Source organism: Excalfactoria chinensis, chromosome 23 (genome assembly GCF_039878825.1).
Source record: "Excalfactoria chinensis isolate bCotChi1 chromosome 23, bCotChi1.hap2, whole genome shotgun sequence".
Taxonomy (NCBI): domain Eukaryota; kingdom Metazoa; phylum Chordata; class Aves; order Galliformes; family Phasianidae; genus Excalfactoria; species Excalfactoria chinensis.
Genome location: NC_092847.1, coordinates 3,636,765 through 3,645,803, shown reverse-complemented (window position 1 = coordinate 3,645,803; position 9,039 = coordinate 3,636,765).

Here is a 9,039-nt window from a genome sequence, read left to right as displayed (position 1 = left end):
TCTATGTCAGGAAACAGCCCGTGGAGCAGGGATGCTGCTGTGGTGCTCTGAGGGTGTGCAGAAGAGGAAGGAATGGATCTCCTTGCAGTGGCTGTGCTCGTGGTGCTGCAGCTGGCTGGGCAGCAGCAGATGCTTGCAGCAATGCCTCCCTGCCAGCTGCTTTGCCAGATGGGCAAAAGCTTTGCAAAAAGTTGGGTTTTTGTTTCCTACTTCTGTTTTCTCTTCGAACACTGCAAAGCCAGAAGAGGTCACGAGCACATGGCCCATCCCTGCAGCCCCAGGGACACTTTGCAGTGGGAGATCTGAGGAACAGCTGTACCTCCTTGGTGCACCCAGCACACCACTCACCTCTCCTTCAGCAAATCCCTGCAAACCCTCCAAGCATCCAACCTGCAGCTCTGCTTCCCCCATGGCAATTTGGCTCTCAGAGTGCAGTGACCACACGGCCTGCCCCAAGAAAGCAAGGCCTCCCCTATAGCCCTCATGGATCCAATCTCTCAGTGGCTGAAAGCATCCCAGTGAGGACACTCCACTCTTCCTTCCCCACACTTTGTTTTAAACACCATTGGAGGTGGGAACTCATCATTTTCCCTCGGGCAGACTCCTCTCATTCATCAGATCCAAGGGCTCTTAAAGATGTTCTTTATCGATCCGGCACTTATTTATATGCGAGCAATAGGAGAAGATGGTTAGTTCAGTTATTAAATTTACAGAGCTGACAAAAGCAATCAGAAGATGTAACACTTAAGAGGGGAATATAAGGAGAAGCAGCTGGAGCCCACATTCCTGACCCAGTGTTTCAGATGGGTTCGGATGTGTATCTGTGTACTTTTGCTGCTCAGATGGCAGCATGACACAACGGTACACTTGCATGCATTGCCCTGAGGGGGTTAGCACTAACTGATGGTCCAGCAAAGGCCCCACAGAACTGGGAGCAGCTCCAAGTCTGGGACAGAACAGCAGTGGGAGCATCCAATGGGAGGGGGCCTTTCTCATGCTGGGACTGTGGTTTGCTGATATAAGTGTGTGAGTATTGCTGAGGTTTTGGGAAGGCAGACCAATGGGAAGCTGATTTCAAGATTCCTTATTTTCACGCAGTTCAGCTGAATTCATCTTCGTTAGGTTTCCTTTTCACTAAAGTGCTTCCCATTACAAGGACAAGGCATCCGGGGGCAGATTTGTTGTCCTTTGATGAAGCTCATGTGCAGATCATATCTGAAACCAGCACACTGGGCTGCCATAGCCATGAAATCAGCACTTGGTTAAACAGCTGGGGCAGGAGCTCCCCCCACACGTGTCCCAGGGAGCTGACAGCCCCAACCCCATCCAGAATCACTCAAGAGTTCTTTCTTTCTCCTTTTCCGTAGATGCATCGACACTTTCAGGCCCTGCTTGTTTGCAAACAGCAAGGATCGTTGCAGTCTCTCTCACTGATAGCAAATAATTGCTTGCAGAGCAGACACCTCCTGCAGCCCCTGGCTGCTGCTGCCTGAATCCACACACAGTTGAGAGAAGCAGCCAGACATAGACCAGGAAACTGTGACAGCTGGAAATTTGGGCCCAAAGGGCATTTCTGCATCTTAACTCTTATCCGTGCTGCAGCTGGGATTGCTCCTCCTTACCGGAGTATTGCAGTCATCTGTTTTAGGAAAACTGCAGTAATTGGCTCAATTCATTTGAAATCAGTTATCATTTCTGCAAGCAGCAGCCAGGGGAAAAGCAGCTCGTAGTTAATAACATCCCTAATTTGGAGGCATCCTCGTGGCTGAGGGAGGTTCCAGCAGCGGTGAGGACAGACATGAGGCTGTGGGGTGTGAGAGCAGGACCCATCCCAGTCCCATCCTGCCCAAGGGCTGACTCGGGTTCCTCCCAGGATGGATTTATCACATCGCAGTGCAGAGGCAGCAGCTGGGATGTCAGAGGGTACAGCCTCGTCCATTTGTCCCTGCCAGAGGAAAGCAGCTCCTTGTCCAGACGAGCCGGCAGCTCTGGGGGCAGTAAGAATAAAAATCCCCCCTTCCTTTTGGAATAGCTGCAGATAGTGGAGCTTGGTAAGGTCCAGATTCCCTCCTGCTTGTGTATGGCCCTGCAGCCTCTCCTTCCCAAGGCTGAGCCTGAAGGAGGTGTACGAGCACCCACACTGCTGCTGCATGGACATCCCCGCCTGCATGAAGCTTCTCCTGATCTATCGCTGCTGCATGTGTCACGTTAGCAGCAATAAAAGGATTCAAGCAGCAATTCCTTACTTTCATGAACAAATGGCCCTGGATGGATGATTCAGGCAGCATTCAATTGCCAGCAAGAAAGTGTCAGCAAAAAATCCAGCCTCTTTCATGTAGGTGGATAACTGCAAATAAAAGCAGGGAATTATTAGCACTTAATACTTGGTGGGTTTTTTACTCCCTAGTGCTTTTCTCTGGTAGATGCCAGGCACTTCAGATAAGCTAACAGGCAGGGGGGCTGGCTCAGCTCTGCCAAGAGGCGATGTCAGCTTCACAGTGACAGCTCCAGGCACCAACACAACCCCCATCTCCATCCCCATCCTCACTGTCATCCCCAGTCTCAGCCCCATCCTTATCCCCTTCTTCATTTCCATCCCCTTCCTCATCTCCATCCTCATCATCATTCCCAACCCCATCCCCACCCTGGGCTCTATTTCTGCCTGACCCCATGGGATGGCACCAGTCCCTCTGCAGAATGCCTTCCCCATGGATCCAGGCTGCTCACAGCTTTGAGCAGCCCTGCAGACACACGCCAGCCTCCTTCAGACTCTTTATTTCCCCTTTATCAAGGCCGCCTATATTTTTCTTGTTCATCAGACTGACAAATGGGCAGAAAACAGACTCCTGGCTATTTCCTGCACAGGCTGCCCACTCCTCCTCTCCCCTCGGCAATGACTGAGAGCTGAAGAAGCAGAAATGGCATATAAATTTCCTCCCTCCTTTAATAAATACCTCTATTACTTCGTGCTTTCCCCAGCTCTCCTCTGGCTGCTGTGGGCTCGCTGCCTGCTGGGCAGACGTGATGCACTGAAACTCACATTTCTATGGGGAAGGAGAGGTGGGAAGCAGGCAGGATGCAAAGTGCTCAGGGTGGGAGGAAACCCCTCCCTTGGGTGTCTGCAGCGTGGGGAGCCCAGTGGTCCAATTCATTGGGAAAAGTGGGGCTGGGGTTGGTCCTCTCTCCAGAAATCCACCTTGGTCTGAGGGCGTCCTGATGCTGCAGGGCTTGTCCCATGCACACAATGCACCTCGTGGTGGGTTTGAGAGCTAAGGGAGGAAATCAAACCATGCAAAGCCTCACCAAGATGTTGCAGTAGGAGCATAAAGGTTGGGCTGCAGTCAGCCCAAATCACTGTGGTTTGGGAACTGCAGGAGCAAGCATCGACCTCCAGATCCACTCAGACCCAAATACGTTGCAGCCAGGAATGCTGCTGTCCCCTTGTCCCGCAGCGCAGCCACCCACCAGCTTCTCTCAGCTGCTGTCACCCTCAGACTGACTGCATGTCAGTGCTTTGCAGAGCCTGAAAACCCGCACTGTGAGCAGCAGCGTTAGAGGGTGGCAGCCACCCAATTCCAGCCGTTGGCGTATCGCATCCATTTCCTGGAGTGTATTTAACTTCTAAACCTAACAAGCTCCTAAACAAGTAATAGCAGCAAGTGGCAGCGCCCGGCTCCCAACCTGTGAGTGGCATTTCAGGAGCCAGGCCGCCATCAGCACGAGCAATGGGAAATTTCTCAAACGTCTCTTTGATTTATGGCTCTCGTTAATTCTCCAGGAGCCCTTCGAGCCGCCCCGGGTGCACGGAACCTGGGAGGGATAAATAATTGAACAGGTGGTTAAATATTCCTTAAGGTGCGGAGAACATCAGCACGGATTTCAGGGGATAACACGGAACTACAAATTGATGTAGGATGAGGTGGGGGGGGAGGCGGCCTGAACTCGGTGCTGCTGGTGGCTGCAAAACAGCAGTAGGGTAGGGGCAGCGAGATGGAAGCCCAAGTGCTGCCATTACGGGACTCCATCCAGACTTCAGTCCCCAGTCAGGAGGAGTTGGGGCTCCCAGGAGCTGTGGGGCAGCCCCCAGAGCAGAGCGTCCCCACGGAGCTGAGCCAGCTGCGGGGGAGCCCAGCAGAGGTAGATGGCAGCAAAGCCTATTTCTTGCAGCAGCCGGGATGTGACAGCCCCATCGCTGCTCCATCACCATCCAGCCACGCACTGCAGCGGTATTTAAAGGCAGTCCGGTCCTTCCTTCTGCCCACGGTCTGGTGAGTTTTCCATCTCGTGGCTCCTTTCCCCCAGGGTTCACTCCATCAGCATGACTCAGAGATTGGGATGGATCTCAGCCAGGGAGAAACTTGGTGTCTGTGTCTGCTGAGAGCCAGGAAGGAGAGCCCATGTACAGCCCCTGGCCCCGGAGGGTTTATGATAGCCACCCCTGATAAATGCATAATGAATAATTCACTGTTGGCTTTGGCTTTATGAAGTATTCATTGCATTCTAGCTTCCCAAGGTAATTAACTATCCTACAAGTCCCATGTAACACAACCCAGCCATAATCCATCTTCGAGACTTCATTAGCAGGTTCCCGTGCCACTTCGATAAATTAATGAGGGATAAATACACAAACAAAGCTTTCCCCTCCCTGGGTGCTCAGCCACCGTGGCAATTCCACCGTGGGGATGGGAAGGCCACAGGGGTGGGCTGGGGACAAGCCCCATCTCTGCAGGCAAATGGGTACCTCCAGGCACTGGGCAGCCCTGAAACAAGTCGTGCAGGATGCTCCATCAGAGCTCCCTGTGCAAACAGATACATCCTTGTTTAGATAACACAGTGACTCCAGCTCACCATCCCATCACTGCTGGTGGCCCATGGCACAGACAGGGATCGTCACCTGCCCAGATCCATCACACCCGGCGTCCTACAGAGCACACTGGGATCTGGCACCTGCTGCCTGCCCTGTTGCCATGCTCACGCTCTGTTCTGAGCAGGTGGGACAGGCACAAGGCGTGTGTGTCACCACCAGTGCCGCAAGGTGACACGGCTCACGCCGAGCGCAGACGGGAGTGAGACTCGTCACTTTGATGGATGGGCAGAAATTTCCTCCAGCCTCCGTTGCTGAGTCAGCCTTTCTGACTTCAGTAATTTACAGCCATAAACAGGGAGATAAGAGCCGGAGCGAGAGGGGGACGCAGCGAACCTGGGCGAGATGAGCGATGGCTCTGCCGACAGCGCTGCGGGCTGGGACGGCACCGAGCAGGGTGTGTAATTAAAGCTGAGTGCTGGAGCACAGCTCAGCTCTAAAATGCCACCCCAAAACCTTGTGCCAGAACACCCAACCTGACGGCCTGTCCCAGTGCAGCGTGTCCCTGGCGCAGCCTCAGTAGTTAATTTAACTACTATATGGGAGAGAAAAGGCAGCAGTGCCGGCCATAGCCACAGCCAGATCCTGCACTGAGTGGGGTAGCGTGAGCACGGGTTGGGGTTTGCAGGCATGCCGTGCCATGGCCACGCACCATGCAGGCTGCAGGGTGACCTGAAGGTGCTGGGCAGGGTGCAGGCTGCAAGGGTGCTTCCTTCAGTGCATCACACTGGCGAAGCAGAGCCAACACGTGCCATTTCCATTATGCAGTACCAGCACTGAGCTCCAGCTTTGGCAGCGTCAACGCTTATTGTTTTCAAGAAGTCTTGAGGGCTGTGGGGATAAATCAATACAAACAACATGTTCTCAAGCTGAATCACATCCCTAGCAACATTACGACTTCATTTGAATATGCAAAAGAAGGGGGTTGGGTTTGGTGCCCCCCCTCCCATTTTCTCCTGCTCAGCAGTGTTTGCTCTCTGCTTGTTCTCACCACCAGGTGCTGCAGGGCTGGGAGCTGGGGCAGCTCCATGCTCCAGTCATCACCTCCAGACTCTGCTCCATCACCTGCCCCGCCGGCACCACAGATGGCCCTACAGATGGGCAGCCGCCCTTTGGATCCTGTCAGATTTAAAGCGGAAAAGCTTAATTAAGCAGTTGCCCGTGTACAATTACATCCTTAATTATCCCTGCGTTTCGCTTCTTTGTTGTTTTGTGTTTGCAAAAAGTTCTGTAACCATTAGAGGTGACCCTCGCCTCAAGCAGGGTCTTTTTCTCTCCCCCCCTCCTGCTTCATGTTAGGGATTTCTTATGGAGAGAACTGAGCGCTTTGAGCCCGAGCCTTGAACCAAACCCTGGCACCACGTTTGGAGGACTCAGCTCCCACTGTGGTACCAAAAACTGAGACAGGTTTTTGGTACCAACTCCATCACCTTCAAGAGCCAACATTCCCAAAGCCAAAGGTTAAAAGACCCAACGGGACCAGCCACCAGCCCTGAGGACATCACTCCTTGTCACCACCCCATAGACATGGGTCCCAGCCACCCACAGTGGGGGTAATGCTGCACTTTGTGGCTGTGCTTTTGAGGCAGGCGAGGAGCTCACAGCAGCCGTGAAGCTCCGGAGGCAGCGCTGGAGAAGGGGGTGGTTTTATTGTTTGTAAGGCATTGAAATTTTGCCATGTTTATGAAGGTTTTAATAATAAAAAAGAAAAGCACCAAACATCTCTCACTTCTCTAATTGAGCGTATTTCAAAGCCGCGTTCCCGTTTCTAATATGCAGGTATATTTATACCAACATCAGCTAATTTTTATTTACCTCGTTGTGAAACTCATCTTCATCCTTAATTCCCAGGGCCATATTTGCCTTGGAATCAGAATTGGACCTAACAATCAGCCGTATATTTAACGTGCCATTAAATCCTCCGTTCTGCTTTCACAGCTTTCAAACCAGGCGGCTTAAAATACAGCAGCAGCCCCATTCTTCCCAATGTACCTGCAGGCCAGGCAGCGAAATGAATCTTCATGAGGCTGAAAGATGTCAAGTGCTTGGAAAGAGCCCAGAGAGAGCAAGAGAAGCGGATGGGGGGCTGCAAAGCAAAAGAAATAGCAAAGCTATGGAGGTTGAGGATGGGCAGAGGGAATGAGCAGGGTGAGATGGATGTTCCCTCCTAACCCTGAGGTTGGGTTGAGGAGGATGAAAGAGGAAGGGTAAAAGGGTAAAAGAGGAAGAGGAAGGGGAAGGGGGTGAGGAAGGGGAAGGAAAAGGGGAAGAGGAAGGGAGAGGGCAAGGAAAAAGAAATATAGGGAAGGGAAAGGAGAAGGGAAAAGAAAAAGGGAAAGGAAAAGGGGAAGGGGAAGGGGAAGGGAGGAGACTTCATTCCAAAGTGATATCTCTCGATGGAAATAGCCCTATCCATGGGGACCAGTGGTGCCTTGATGTGAGCGAAGAGAAGATTAGGAGACAAGTGGATTACAGCCTGTAATTAAACACCCAGGGAGGAGGTCTGTGATGCCACAGAAGCCTTTAATCTCGCAGTCAAAGCTTCCCGAGGGACACATGCAAGGCAGCGTTGCTGAAGCCTCACCTGATCACGCTTCTGGTTATGGGGCACAAACATGAGCTCAGTGCAGGGATCCACCAGCACCAACTGCTCCCTCCTGCCTTCAGCACAACAGCAGTGCAGGGTGATGCTCCCATTCTGAGCTTGTGGTGGAGAAATGCACCTTGAAATGCTGCCCCCATGGATGCTGGTGCAGCCAGGCTTTGTGCAACCCTGTAGCCTGACTCCTTGTTGTGCCCTTTGGCTGAGAGCCCTGCAGGAGTGAAACCGAGCAGCATCAACAGCAAAAAGCAAATGTAATATTTCAAGGCACTTGCAAGTGTAACAATCTTGGGTACTATTAATAACACTTGTGAGGAGTTTTCCTTGAATAGATATGATTTTTATCTTGACAGGGCTGCTTTAAATCATTTTTATCCCCACAAAGTTTGCAAGGAGCATATTTTCTGGGTGCCGTTTGTCTTGCCAAATACACACCACCTCTGTTTGCTATTCACTCCCCTTTAACCATCACTGAGAGGACCTGTTCCCATCCTCCCTCCATCCCTTAGACACCAGTTCTATTGGTGGCAGCACAATGAAATCATGTGCTCACATCCCCGCGGCCGCGAAGCCATCAGGAGGTGGGAAGGGGTGGGCGCTCAGCTGCCAAGCATCCCCACTGCCTGCCCTCCTCTCATTCCTAAAGTTAACATTCAATTCCGTGTAACTGTAGAATTTTCCCCTATAATCTCTGTGAGGTTTTTTTAGTGTTGGTTTTCAGATAGCAGCTGCACCCCTTTTATTGCTGCCCAGGTTGCAGAGATGCAATCTCTCCCCCAGACCAATGAGTGCAGCACAAAATCCCCCACCTCCTCCCTCCCTCTGCTGCTGTAAACATGGAGTTCAGCTGCTCTCCGTGCACCTGAGATCCTCCACAGCCCCTGGAAGGGAGCACTCAGAGCTGGGTCAGGCCCTGGCTGATGCGCTGCAGGAGATGGGTGGGTTTGGGTGACTCCTTAATAACTTCCATAGCTTCCAGCCCCGTGGTTTTTAAATGGCTGCACCCATGGGCAGTGATGGGAGGAAGGAGATGCTGCAGAGGTGCTCACAAGGGCTTCTCCAGCATCAGCTGCATGGGAACACTGCGCTCCATGCAGCCGGAGCGAGCGGGGCTGTGAGCGATGCGCGGCCGTCAATAAATCGATGGGAACATCGACGTGCACGTAAACAAAGAGAGAAGCCAAGTGGAAACAAAGCTGAGCTGAGAGAAACAGGGCTGGCAGGGGCGGGAGGGGGCAGCTCCCATGGGTCCAGCACAGCCTCAAATGGCTCAGGGCACAGCTCGGTTCCACCAGCTCCTTGCAGAGGGATGAATCCCTCAATTCTTCTCGAGAATCCCCTCTCCACCTGCTCTTCCTAACCCTGTCCTCACAGCAGCGGTTTCTCAGGCATTGCTGCAACGTGCATTCAGTGCCAGCACCACTCAGCCCATGGTGCTGTGTGCCACAGCCCTGAGCACCCGATGGATGGCTGAGCCCCAGCACTGCAGCATCACGGGCTGCCCCCAGCAGTGCCCGCAGGAGAACAGATGGACAAAGGCACACGAAAACCTTGGGGCAGGGAAGGCAGAGCT